The 14426-nt window shown below is 52.8% G+C and overlaps 1 long non-coding RNA gene across 1 annotated transcript; it reads left to right on the forward strand.

The window, feature by feature from the left end:
- Positions 1-1806: 1806 nt before the first annotated feature.
- Positions 1807-5502, forward strand: LOC144485192 (uncharacterized). The gene is made up of 3 exons (XR_013496149.1): positions 1807-1863; positions 3671-3815; positions 5431-5502. It is a non-coding gene; the product is annotated as an uncharacterized LOC144485192 (long non-coding RNA).
- The last annotated feature ends 8924 nt before the right edge of the window (positions 5503-14426 follow it).

Raw genomic sequence — 14426 nt, forward strand, 5'->3', positions numbered from 1 at the left:
TTTAAAAGGTAGAGGGCAGGGACATTTCCTGATAAACTGGGCACACCGGGAGGAAAGTGTCAGCGTGGAAACAGTAACAGCAGAGAGACTGCGATGGTCAGAGATACCAGTCCAGTTGGGGGTGGGGAGGGGGGGGGGTGCGCAGTTGGGGGGGGGGGGGGGCGGGGGGGGGGCGGGGGGGGGGGTGGTGGTGAGTGGGAACCAGCAGTCGGTAAGTTCTTCCCATCATGATGTGAATAGTTGTTGGTGACAAATATGTGGCCTGCGGGGGCATTTCAGATTCAACCAGATTGCTCTGTGTGTGGAGCATCTGCAGGCCAGGCCGAGTAAGGATGGCAGATTTCCCTCCCCATCAGTGGCGACTAACATTCACCCCACACAAGTGCCCATCTCCAACAAGAGAGGATCGAACCATCTCCCTCCTTCACATTCAATGATATTACCATCGTTGCATACCCTCCCCACCCCCCCATCCCACCCGCCACCACCACCAGTATCACCATCCTGGGCGTTACCATGAACCAGAAAGTGACGTAGGGCCCAGCCAGTTAGAATCATAGAATCATAGAAACCCTACAGTGCAGAAAGAGGCCATTCGGCCCATCGAGTCTGCACCGACCACAATCCCACCCAGGCCCTACCCCCACATATTTACCCGCTAATCCCTCAAACCTACGCTCTAAGGGGCAATTTTTAACCTGGCCAATCAACCTAACCCGCACATCTTTGGACTGTGGGAGGAAACCGGAGCACCCGGAGAAAACCCACGCAGACACGAGGAGAATGTGCAAACTCCACACAGACAGTGACCTGAGCCGGGAATCGAACTTGGGACCCTGGAGCTGTGAAGCAGCAGTGCTAACCACTGTGCTACCGTGCCGCCCGAAAGATGATAAACAGAGAGTTTATTTATTTATTCTCTAGAGAGAACTTAATCATCTCCCCGCTTGACATTCAATGGCATTTTCGCCACTGAATCCCTCCCCATCAAACACCAGCCTGGGGGTTACCATTGACCAGAAACTGAACAGTCATTTATACAATGTGGCTCCCAGAGCAGGTCAGAGGCTGGTAATTCTGCGGAGAGGAACCCACCTCCTAACTCCCCTCCAAAGCCGGGCCACCATGTAGACGCACAAAAGTCACGAGTGTGTTGGGATCCTCTCCATTTACCTGGATGAGTGCGGCTCCCGACAACGCCCAGGAAAGCTCAACACCATTCACGACAGAACAGGGCAGGACAGCTCGGTCGACACGCTAACTACAAACATTCACTCCCTCCACCACCAACGCATAGAAATCGCGGGCCGAAGGACCAGCAAAGCAGATGAAATGGAAACATTTGGAAAGGACATTGGGTAAATGCTGGAAGGAGAGGTGTAAAGTCCAGTGGGGAGATAATGGGAGGAGAGTGAGACAACATTGGATAGATCATTCACAGGGGCTAGCAGGGACATGGGGGACCGAATGGCGCTCATTCTCAGCTGTATCATTCTGTAATTCTCTGACTCTGTGATTGTTGTTCCAGTTCTGGCGGATGGAAGATTCCGGAGACTCCGGCCGCAGCAGAATACTGCTCCACACATCGTTCAGGCTGGTTACAGGGTAGAGTCAGACTTTACAATATCAGATTTACACTCACTGTCCAGCACTGTTCACATCGCTTACACTCTCCAATATTTATACACCTCATTTCAGGATCACATCCCACCCTGGAACAGGGGCAAGTAAACCGGAGAGTTTGTTTTAACTGGAATGGGAAACTCTGCAACCTGGAGCGAGAGATAAAGATTAAAAACTGCAGCAGTTACTTTGTCTATGAGCTGGAACCGACACCAGGCTGTGCGGCTGCTTATTGCACAGGTACATTGCTGTTTCAAAACGACCCAGGAGGGCAACACTGGATATAACGGGACACTGACACACCCAGTGACTGAGGGGAGAGGTACGGAGTGACTGAGGGGTGAGGGACGGAGCAACTGAGGGGAGAGGGACGGAGCGACTGAGGGGAGAGGGACGGAGTGACTGAGGGGCGAGGGACGGAGTGAGTAAGGGGGAGAGGGATGGAGTGACTAAGGGGAGTGGGATGTAGTGAGTGAGGGGAATGGGATGTAGTGAGTGAGGGGAGTGGGATGTAGTGAGTGAGGGGAGTGGGGTGGAGTGAGTGAGGGGAGTGGGATGGAGTGAATGAGGGGAGTGTGATGTAGTGAGTGAGGGGAGTGGGGTGGAGTGAGTGAGGGGAGTGGGATGGAGTGAGTGAGGGGAGTGGGATGTAGTGAGTGAGCGGAGTGTGGTGTAGTGAGTGAGCGTAGTGGGATGGAGTTAGTGAGGGGAGTGGGATGTACTGACTGAGGAGAGTGGGATGCAGTGACTGAGGGTAGTAGAATGTAGTGAGCGAGGGGAGTGGAATTTAGTGACCGAGGGGAGTGGAATGTAGTGATTGAGGGTAGTGGGATGGAGTGATTGAGGGGAGTGGGATGGAGTGAGTGAGGGGAGTCGGATGGAGTGAGTGAGGGTAGTCGGATGTAGCGAGTGAGGGGAGTTGAATGTAGTGAGTGAGGGGAGTGGGAGGTAGTGAGTGAGGGGAGTGGGATGTAATGATTGAGGGGAGTGGGATGAAGTGAGTGAGGGGCGTGGGATGTAGTTACTGTGGGAAGTGGGATGCAGTGAGTGAGGGGAGTGGGATGTAATGAGTGAGGGGAATGGGATGGAGTGACTGAAGGACGTGGGATGTAGTGATTGAGTGGAGTCGGATGGACTGACTGAGGGGAGAAGCATGTAATGACTGAAGTGAGTGGGATTTCGTGACTGAGGGGAGTCGGATGTAGTGAGTGAGGGAGTGGGATGTAGTAAGTGAGGGGAGTGTGATTTCGTGACTGAGGGGAGTCGGATGTAGTGAGTGAGGGGAGTGGGATGGAGTGAGTGAGGGGAGTGGGATGTAGTAAGTGAGGGGAGTGGGATGTAGTGACTGAGGGGGGTGTGATGTCGTGATTTAGTGGAGTGGGATGCAATGACTGAGGAGAGGGGGATGCAGTGAATGAGAGGAGTGGGATGTAGTGATTGAGTGGAGTGGGATGTAATGACTGAGGAGAGGGGGATGTAGCGAATGAGAGGAGTGTGATGTAGTGATTGAGTGGAGTGGGATGTAATGACTGAGGAGAGGGGGATGCAGTGAGGGAGAGGAGTGGTGCGTCGTAACTCAGGGGAAATGGGTTGCAACTTCGGTGCATTCCTCCTTTCCAAATAGTATTCCAATTCCCTCTCGAATCTCTCGATTGAAGCTGCCTCCCCCAGATTCCCAGACACATCACTCCACACCCTAACCACTCGCCGTGTGAAAACATTTCTCCTCGTGTCCCCATCGCTTTTCTCCATGATCCCCGTGAAACTCTCTGTGCCCCTCTCGTTGTCGATCCTACCCCGTCAACACAAACTCTTTCTCCCTCTCGACTTGTCTCAGACCCTCCAGATGATCCTGAGCCTCCCGATCAAATTTCCCCTCCGCCTTCACCTCTTCCCCACGTCACTGAGGTTCTCCCATCCACCAACACTCGCTCCTGCATTGATGTTGTTGTTTGGTCTGAGTGAGGAGGGAAGGGGTGGACACATGTCTCAGTGTGACACTGACTGTACTTTATCTATTAGCGTTAAAAATCTCTCTGTCACTCAGACCCAAGCTCAGCGCTCACTGACCCGTGTGTAGACCACACGGTGCTGAACCAAACCTGGAGAAGCATCGATTGTACTGGGACAGAGTGTGTGGGACAGCGGCAGTGTGACAAGGATCTTGTCTACGGATGGTACAGGTTCAACAGGTAAGAAGTCGGGCAAACGCAGCTCAAACACCTGAGAATGTGGGGGCTGGTTTCAGGTGGTGGCGATGATGGGTGGGGTATTTTGTCCTGCCCACTTCCTCGATTGTACAACCCCACCATAGGGCCAGTGGACTTTCCGTTGGACGCCACATTGGGTCCAGCTATGACGAGGCCAGACAGCGCCGCCCAGTGCCAGTGAATCGACTACCAATGAGATTGTAAATGCGAGACTGGGACACACGCCTTGCCTGGTGTCCTTCTTCTCATCTGATGTCCAGCAGCGAGGGAAGGACAAATCCAATGCTGTGTAATTGAAGCTATACAGACATTGTCAGTCAAGAAAAGGAGTTTCCACTCGTGAGTGAGAGTGGAACTGGGGGAGGGAAGCTTTCAACATGAGATAGAGACAAATGCGATGGTGGAATTCAGGAGAAACTTCTTTACCCAGAGATTGGGGAGAATGTGGGACTCATCCCCATAGGGAGTGGTGAGTATGCGGAATTTCCTCCCACAAAGATTGAGGACAATGTGAGACTCACTCCCACGGGTCGTGGGGAGAATATGGGACTCATTCCCATGGAGAGTGGCGAGTACGGGGAACTTCCTCCCAGAAGGATTGAGCTCAATTTGGGGCTCACTCCCACGGGGAGTGGGGGAGAATTTGGGACTTACTCCTGTGGGGGACTGTGGAGAAAGTCGGACTCTCACCCATGGGCAGTGGAGGAGAATGTGGGACTCGCTCCCACGGGATGCGGGGAGCATGTAGGTCTCGCTCCAAAGGGAACTTGGGAAGAATGTGGGACTCTCTCACACGGGGAGTCGGGAAGAATGTCAGACTCGCTCCCACGGGAAGCTGGGAGAATGCGCGACTCGCTCTCAGGGTCAGTGTGCGAGAATGTGGACTCACTCCCGGGTCAGAGTGGGGAGAATGTGGGACCATCCCATGGTGTGTGGGGAAGAATGCAAGACGTACTCCCACGCGGAGGGGTTGGACGGGGGGGGGGGGGGGGGGTGTAATATGGGATGCACTCCCACGTGGAATTGGGAGAATGTGCATCTTGCTCCCCATGGGACTGGGGAGAATTTGGAGCCTACTCCACTGGGGAGTGGGGGAGAATGTGGGACTTGCTTCCAAGGGGAGTGGGAGGAATGTGTATCTCTCTCCAATGGGGAGTGAAGGAGGATGTGGAACTTGCTCCAATGGTGGTGGGTAAGTTTGTGGGACATGCTGCCTCGGGGAGTGGGGCGAATCTGGAAATCTCTGCAATGTTGACTGGAGGAGAATGTGGGACTCACTCCGATGGGTTATGGCAGAGAACAGGCATTCTTTCCCACAGGGAGTGGGGGAGAATGTTGGACACACTCGTTCTTGGAGTGGAGAGAATGCGGGTCTCACTCCGATGGGTTATGGCAGAGAAGAGGCATTCTCTCCCACAGGGAGTGGGGAGAATGTTGGACACACTCCGTTTTGGAGTGGGGAGAACGTGGGTCTCGCTCTTCAGGGTAGTGGGGAGAACATGGCAGTCCCTTCCTGGGGCATTGGGGGGTGAAAGTGAGTCTCGCTCCAACGTGGAGTGGGGAAAATGTAAAATTGTCTCTCTCATTGTTGTTCCAGTTCTGGTGGATGGAAGATTCCGGAGACTCGGGTCGCAGAGGAACACTGCTCCACACATCATCCAGGCTGGTTAAACGGCAAGTCAGACTTTACAATATCAGATTTACACTCACTGTCCAGCACTGTTCACATCGCTTACACTCTCCAATATGTATACACCTCATTTCAGGATCACATCCCACAATGGAACAGGGGGAATTAAACGGGACAGTTTGCTTCGGCTGGAATGGGACACGACCCTTCTGGAAGCGAGAGATAAAGATTAAAAACTGCAGCAGTTACTTTGTCTATGGGCTGAAACCGACACCAGGCTGTGACGCTGCTTATTGCACAGGTACATTGCTGTTTCAAAATGACCCAGGAGGGCAACACTGGATATACCGGGACACTGACACACCCAGTGACTGAGGGGAGAGGGACGGAGCGACTGAGCGGAGAGGGACGGAGCGACTGAGGGGAGAGGGACGGAGCGACTGAGGGGAGAGGGACGGAGCGACTGAGGGGAGAGGGGCGGAGTGACTGAGCGGAGAGGGATGGAGTAACTGAGGGGAGAGGGATGGAGTGACTGAGAGGACAGGGGCGGAGTGACTGAGGGGGAGAGGGATGGAGTGACTGAGGGGAGAGTGACGGAGTGACAGAGGGGAGTGGGATGTAGTGAGTGAGGAGAGTGGGATGTAGTGAGTGATGGGAGTGGGATGTAGTGAGTGAGGGGAGTGGGATGTAGTGACTGAGGGGAGTGGGATGTAGTGGCTAAGGTGAGGGGGATGTAGTGAGTGAGGGGAGTGGGATGCAGTGAGTGAGGGGATTGGGATGTAGTGACTGAGGGTAGTAGGATGTAGGGAGCGAGGGGAGTGGGATGTAGTGAGTGAGGGGAGTGGTATGTCGTGAGTGAGGGTAGTAGGATCTAAAGATTGAGGGGAGTGGGATCGAGTGAGTGAGGAGAGTGGGATGCAGTGAGTGAGGAGAGAGGGATGTAGTGAGTGAGGGGAGTGGGATGGAGTGACTGAGGAGTGAGGGATGCAGTGAGTGAGGGGAGTGGGACGTAGTGAGTGACGGGAGTGGGATGCAGTGAGTGAGGGGAGAGGAATGGAGTGAGTGAGGGGAGTGGGATCGAGTGAGTGAGGGGAGTGTGATGGAGTGAGTGAGGGGAATGGGATGTAGTGAGTGAGAGGAATGGGATGTAGTGAGTGAGGGGAGTGGGATGCAGTGAGTGAGAGCAGTGGGACGGAGAGTGTGAGGGGAGTGGGATGGAGTGAGTGAGCAGAGTGCGATGCAGTGAGTGAGAGGAGTGGGATATAGTGTGTATGGGGAGTGGGATATAGTGAGTGAGGGGAGTGGGATATAGTGAGTGAGGGGAGAGGGATATAGTGAGTGAGGGGAGAGGGATGCAGTGAGTGAGGGGAGTGGAATGCAGTGATTGAGGGGAGTGGGATGTAGTGAGTGAGGGCAGTGGGATGGAGAGTGTGAGGGAGTGGGAGGTACTGAGTCAGGGGAGTGCGATGCAGTGAGTGAGAGCAGTAGGACGGAGAGTGTGAGGGGAGTGGGATGGAGTGAGTGAGCAGAGTGCGATGTAGTGAGTGAGGGGATTGGGATGTAGCGAGTGAGGGGATTGGGATATAGTGAGTGAAGGGAAAGGGATGTAGTGAGTGAGGGGAGTGGGATTTAGTGAGTGCGGGGAGTGGGATGGAGTGAGTGAGGGGAGAGGGATGTAGTGCGTGACGGGAGAGGGATGTCGTGAGTGAGGGGAGTATGATGTAGTAAGCGAGTGGAGTGGGGTGTAGTGAGTGTGGGGAGAGGGATGTAGTGAGTGAGAGGAGTGGGATGTAGTGAGTGTGGGGAGTGTGATGTAGTGAGGGAGGGGGGTGGGATGGAGCGAGTGAGGGGAGTGGGATGGAGTGAGTGAGGGGAGTGGGATGGAGTGAGTGAGTGGAGTGGGATGGAGTGATTGAGGGGAGTGGGATGTAGTGAGTGAGTGGAGTGGGGTGTAGTGAGTGAGGGGGGTGTGATGTAGTGAGGGAGGGAGGTGGGATGGAGCGAGTGAGGGGAGTGGGATGGAGTGAGTGAGGGGAGTGGGATGGAGTGAATGAGGGGAGTGGGATGGAGTGTAAGGGGAGTGGGATGTCGTGACACAGGGAAGTGGGATGCAGTGACTGAGGGGAGTGTGATGTAGTGATTGAGTGGAGTGGGATGTAATGACTGAGGAGAGGGGGATGCAGTGAATGAGAGGAGTGGTGCGTCGTAACTCAGAGGAAATGGGTTGCAACTTCGGTGCATTCCTCCTTTCCAAATAGTATTCCAAATCCCTCTCGAATCTCTCGATTGAAGCTGCCTCCCCCAGACTCTCAGACAGCTCCGTCCACACCCTAACCACTCGCCGTGTGAAAACATTTCTCCTCGTGTCCCCATCGCTTTTCTCCATGATCCCCGTGAAACTCTCTGTGCCCCTCTCGTTCTCGACCTTACCCCGTCAACACAAACTTTTTCTCCCTCTCGACTTGTCTCAGACCCTCCTCATGATCCTGAGCCTCCCGATCAAATTTCCCCTCCGCCTTCACCTCTTCCCCTCGTCACTGAGGTTCTCCCATCCACCAACACTCGCTCCTGCATTGATGTTGTTGTTTGGTCTGAGTGAGGAGGGAAGGGGTGGACACATGTCTCAGTGTGACACTGACTGTACTTTATCTATTAGCGTTAAAAATCTCTCTGTCACTCAGACCCAAGCTCAGTGCTCACTGACCCGTGTGTAGACCACACGGTGCTGAACCAAACCTGGAGAAGCATCGATTGTACTGGGACAGAGTGTGTGGGACAGCGGCAGTGTGACAAAGATCTTGTCTACGGATGGTACAGGTTCAACAGGTAAGAAGTCGGGCAAACGCAGCTCAAACACCTGAGAATGTGGGGGCTGGTTTCAGGTGGTGGCGATGATGGGTGGGGTATTTTGTCCTGCCCACTTCCTCGATTGTACAACCCCACCATAGGGCCAGTGGACTTTCCGTTGGACGCCACATTGGGTCCAGCTATGACGAGGCCAGACAGCGCCGCCCAATGCCACTGAAGCTACTACCAATGAGATTGTAAATGCGAGACTGGGACACACGACTTGCCTGGTGTCCTTCTTCTCATCTGATGTCCAGCAGCGAGGGAAGGACAAATCCAATGCTGTGTAATTGAAGCTATACAGACATTGTCAGTCAAGAAAAGGAGTTTCCACTCGTGAGTGAGAGTGGAACTGGGGGAGGGAAGCTTTCAACATGAGATAGAGACAAATGCGATGGTGGAATTCAGGAGAAACTTCTTTACCCAGAGATTGGGGAGAATGTGGGACTCATCCCCATAGGGAGTGGTGAGTATGCGGAATTTCCTCCCACAAAGATTGAGGACAATGTGAGACTCACTCCCACGGGTCGTGGGGAGAATATGGGACTCATTCCCATGGAGAGTGGCGAGTACGGGGAACTTCCTCCCAGAAGGATTGAGTTCAATTTGGGGCTCACTCCCACGGGGAGTGGGGGAGAATTTGGGACTTACTCCTGTGGGGGACTGTGGAGAAAGTCGGACTCTCACCCATGGGCAGTGGAGGAGAATGTGGGACTCGCTCCCACGGGATGCGGGGAGCATGTAGGTCTCGCTCCAAAGGGAACTTGGGAAGAATGTGGGACTCTCCCACACGGGGAGTCGGGAAGAATGTCAGACTCGCTCCCACGGGAAGCTGGGAGAATGCGCGACTCGCTCTCAGGGTCAGTGTGCGAGAATGTGGACTCACTCCCGGGTCAGAGTGGGGAGAATGTGGGACCATCCCACGGTGTGTGGGGAAGAATGCAAGACGTACTCCCACGCGGAGGGGTTGTGGGGGGGGGAGGGGTAATATGGGATGCACTCCCACGTGGAATTGGGAGAATGTGCATCTTGCTCCCCATGGGACTGGGGAGAATTTGGAGCCTGCTCCACTGGGGAGTGGGGGAGAATGTGGGACTTGCTTCCAAGGGGAGTGGGAAGAATGTGTATCTCTCTCCAATGGGGAGTGAAGGAGGATGTGGAACTTACTCCAATGGTGGTGGGTAAGTTTGTGGGACATGCTGCCTAAGGGAGTGGGGCGAATCTGGAAATCTCTCCAATGTTGACTGGAGGAGAATGTGGGACTCACTCCGATGGGTTATGGCAGAGAATAGGCATTCTTTCCCACAGGGAGTGGGGGAGAATTTTGGACACACTCCCTCTTGGAGTGGGGAGAATGTGGGTCTCACTCCGATGGGTTATGGCAGAGAAGAGGCATTCTTTCCCACAGGGAGTGGGGGAGAATTTTGGACACACTACGTCTTGGAGTGGGGACAACGTGGGTCTCGCTCTTCAGGGTAGTGTGGAGAACATGGCAGTCCCTTCCTGGGGCATTGGGGGGTGAAAGTGAGACTCGCTCCCACGTGGAGTGGGGAAAATGTAAAATTGTCTCTCTCATTGTTGTTCCAGTTCTGGCGGATGGAAGATTCCAGAGACTCCGGTCGCAAAGAAACGCTGCTCCACTCATCGTCCAGGCTGGTTAAACGGTAAGTCAGACTTTACAATATCAGATTTACTCTCGCTGTCCAGCACTGTTCACACCGCTTACACTCTCCAATATTTATACACCTCATTTCAGGATCACATCCCACCCTGGAACAGGGGGAAGTAAACCGGACAGTTTGTTTTAACTGGGATGGGAATCCCTGCAGCTTGAAGCGAGAGATAAAGATTAAAAACTGCAGCAGTTACTTTGTCTATGAGCTGAAACCGACACCAGACTGTACGGCTGCTTACGGCACAGGTACATAGGAGAAGTGAGGGAGTGTGAATAATGATTGTGTTAAAGTGGAACTCAGTAACCTGAATGGAGACATTCTACACCAGAGACGGAGTGAATTTAGTTACAGACACTGAGGCAAGTGGAATTTGTGGCTGAGGGGATTGGGATGTAATGGCTGAGAGGAGAGCAGTGCGCTGACTGAGGGGAGAGTGAGGTAGTGAGTGAGGGGAATGGGATGTAGTGAGTGAGGGGAATCGGTCGGAGTGATTGAGGGGAATGGGGTGGAGTGAGTGAGGGGAGTGGGATGTAGTGAATGAGGGGAGTGGGATGGAGTGAGTGAGTGAGGGGAGCAGGATGTCGTGCGTGAGGGGAATGGGGTGTAGTGAGTGAGGGGAGTGGGATGAAGTGAATGAGGGGAGTGGGATGGAGTGAGTGAGGGGAGTGGGTTGTAGTGAGTGAGGGGAATGGGGTGTAGTGAGTGACGGGATTGCGATAGAGTTATTGAGGGGAGTGGGATGGAGAGTGTGAGCGGAGTGGAAATGAGTGAGTGAGGGGAGTGGGATTAGAGAGTGAGGGGAGTGGGATGTAGTTATTGAGGGGAGTGGGATGCAGTAAGTGAGTGGAGTGGGATGTAGTGAGTGAGCGGAGTAGGATGGAGTGAGTTAGGGGTGTGGGATTTAGTGAGTGAGGGCAGTGGGATGTAGTGAGTGAGGGGAAGTGGTATGCAGTGCCTGTGTGGAGTGGCGTCAGTTAATGAAGGGAGTGTCATGTCAGGAGTGAAGGCATTGTGATATAGACTGAATGTCATTGGATTTAGGCAGTGACCGGAGAGGGATTTCGCCATTGAGGGTCTGGGATGTAAGTTTTGTGGGGATGAGATTTAGGGAGTGAGGGCAATGGGATTGAAGGAGTGAGGGGAATGGGATTTGGGGAATGAAGGGAGAGGGACATGGTGACTGAGGGGATTGCCATGGAGGGACTGAGCGTATTGGGATTGAGGGGCTGAGGGTATTGGGATTGAGGGAGTGACGTGAGTGGGCTGTAGCGAATGAGGGGAGTGGGATTTAGGGAGTGAGGGGAGTGGGATTTCGGGAATGAGGGGAGATGGATTTAGGGATTGTGGGGAATAGGGTGTAGTGAGTGAGGGGAATGGCTTTCAGGGGGTGAGGGGGTGTGATTTATGGAGTGAGGGGAATGGGATTTGGGAGAGGGTGGAGTGGGATTTCAGTAGTGAGGGGAGTGGGATTGAGTGAGTGAGCATAATGGGATGCACTGACAGGATTTAGAGTACAGATTGATTTAATTTCCAGTTGTGACACAGGATCTGGGCCATGACTGATTTTGGGTTTAATATATTGGGATGTGTAAATTTATCTCAATACTCGGAACAAACATTGAGGAATGAGATGATTTATATGCCGTGTTCTCACATATCTCTTCCCTTGTCACAGATTCAGTGGCAACACAAACTCTGGAACCCGATGATAAAACACAGCCAGAATCCACTGAACCATTTTCCACAATCCCGACAGAATCCCCAACCTCAGGTATCAATGTCCCACGACTTTATCTGGATTCAATATTCCCCAAATATAATGCTGGAATCCCCGAATCGCATGCATTTGTGTGGGGACTGAGGGGAGCGGGATGTAGTGACTGACGGGAGTGGGATGTAGTGACTGAGGGGAGTGGGATGTAGTGACTCAGGGGAGCGGGATGGAGTGACTGCGGTGTGTGGGGTGCAGTGACTGAGGTGAATGTGGTGTAGTGGATGTGGGGAATGTGTTCTCGCGACTGAGGGGAATGGGAGGGAGTGACTGAGCGGCGTGGGCTGTTGCGACCGATGGGAGAGGGATGCAGTGATTGAGCGGTCTGGAATGCAGTCAATGAATTTCTGAATCTCTGACAGAATATAAATGCTGCCAAAACGTTTCATCTCGAACTCATCACGACAGATTATTAAGGATACAAAATTACAAAGTGAGGAGGAATTTAGACTCCATAAGCAGAAGGATGCTGATTAGTTGCTGTGCCGTCTCTGATATGTGAACGCATTTTTCTGTCGCCTTTGATAGAATTTTGATTGGCCAACTCCAATGTTAAGAATTAAATCAAATGCAAGCTCGCTCAATTTCAGCCGCACACAATCTCACATTCGCGATGCATCGATACATCTGCAACTCAAGTGTTTTCTTCAGAATGCGTAGGCATCAAACAAAATGTCATTCCCCCTACCCAACAATGAGTAACATGCTATATTAAATTGAATGCCTGCGTGATGCCAGATATGTGGGCCGTGTGACCAATGACTGGAGGATCAACTCAATGGTTGGTCATCAGAGGCGCAGTACTGACCGTACTCACCCAGGCCATGGTTTCCATAACTCAAAACAGAGTGCCCAAAATGAACTATAATCTCACATTTGGAAAAATCTTCCTGAACATACATGCGTTCACCAAGAATTACACAGCGGCCAATTTTTGATTAGCTCTGGCTTGCAATCTTCTTCAAATAGAGTTGTTCAAGGTAAATAATTTTATACTCAGGGCCCAGTCTCTGCATGCTTTCCAGCTACTGCAGTTGTTCAGTTGTTATAAAATATAGCTTGGGGTTCCCTGTTCAGTCGAGCTTTGCATCGAGTTATCCTATCACATGCCAACAAACCAGCACTATCTGTCCTCCATAGCGAATTGTATTTGTCCCTTTGAGTTTTGGTTTTGTTGCATCTGAGTCCTGATGAGTCCCGGATGGAGAACATCGACAGTCCATCTCTTCTCCCACCGAACTCAAGGAATGTGATGTGTTGGACCTGACGACGCTGTTGGGGGAGGAACGTTTTAGGAACGTGGCCGTCACGATACTGCCCAGAATCTGGTCTGAGTACTATGGTCCGTTCAGGTATTGTCCAATCAGCAAGTTGTCAAGTCTCTTCATCTCATTCTTGTTCCAGGAAAAGCCACAACTCGGGACTCTGGGGGAACATCGACTGGAAAACCGACAGGACAATCATCCACTGTCCCAGCGGATTCTTCAATCCCAGGTAGGTGAAACACAGGGAACGTTCCGGAAGAACTGTTCACTCAATCTGAGACATGGAGATGTCTGTCCTGAAGATTCACTGAGGCATTTTCTGATGGAAGAGGAGAAGTGAGGGAGTGTGAATAATTTTTGGGTTAAAATGGAACTCAGTAACCTGAATGGAGACATTCTACACCAGAGACGGAGTGAATTTAGTTACAGACACTGAGGCAAGTGGACTTTGTGGCTGAGGGGATTGGGATGTAATGGCTGAGAGGTGTGCAGTGCGCTGACTGAGGGGAGAGTGAGGTAGTGAGCGAGGGGAGTGGGATGTAATGGCTGAGGATAGTGCAATGCAGTGATTGAGGGGAGAGGAATGTAGTGAGTGAGTGAGGGGAGTGGAATGTTGTGAGTGAGGTGATGGGGAAGTAGTGAGTGAGGGGAGTGGGATGTAGTGAGTGGGGTAAGTGGGGTGTTGTGAGTGAGGGGAGTGGGATGTTGTGAGTGAAGTGAGTGAGGTTTAGTGAGTGGTGGGAGTGTGATGGAGTGAGTGAGGGGAGTGGGATGGAGTGATTGAGGGGCGTGGGATGGAGTGAGTGAGGTAAGTGGGTGTAGTGAGTGAGAGGAGTGGGATGGAGTGACTGTGGGGAGTGGGATGGAAAGTGTGAGGTGTGAGGGATGTAGTGAGTGAGGGGATTGTGATGTAGTGAGGGGAATGGGGTGTGGTGAGTGAGCGGAGTGCGATGGAGTGAGTTTGCGGAGTGGGATGGAATGAGTGAGGGGAGTGCGATGTCGTGAGTGAGGCGAGTGTGATGCAGTGACTGACGGGAGTCAGATGTAGTGAGTGAGGGGAGTGGGATGGAGTGAGCTTGGGGGGAGTGGGATGTAGGGAGTGAGGGGAGTGGGATGTGGTGATTGAGGGGAGTGGGATCCAGTGAGCTTGGGGAGTGGAATTGAGGTTGTGAGGGGAGTGGGATGTTGTGAGTGCGAGGAGTGCCATGCAGTCAGTGAGGGGAGTGGGATGTAGTGATTGAGGGGAGTGGGATGCAGTGATTGAGTTGAGTGGGATGTAGTGAGTGAGCGGAGTGTGATGGAGTGAGATAGGTGAGTGGGAAGTGGTGAGTGAGGGGAGTGGGATGTGGTGAGTGAGGGGAGGGGGGTGTAGTGAGTGAGGGGAGTTGAATGTGGTGAGTTTGG

The sequence above is a fragment of the Mustelus asterias genome, unplaced genomic scaffold (assembly GCF_964213995.1).
Source record: "Mustelus asterias unplaced genomic scaffold, sMusAst1.hap1.1 HAP1_SCAFFOLD_160, whole genome shotgun sequence".
Classification (NCBI taxonomy): Eukaryota; Metazoa; Chordata; class Chondrichthyes; order Carcharhiniformes; family Triakidae; genus Mustelus; species Mustelus asterias.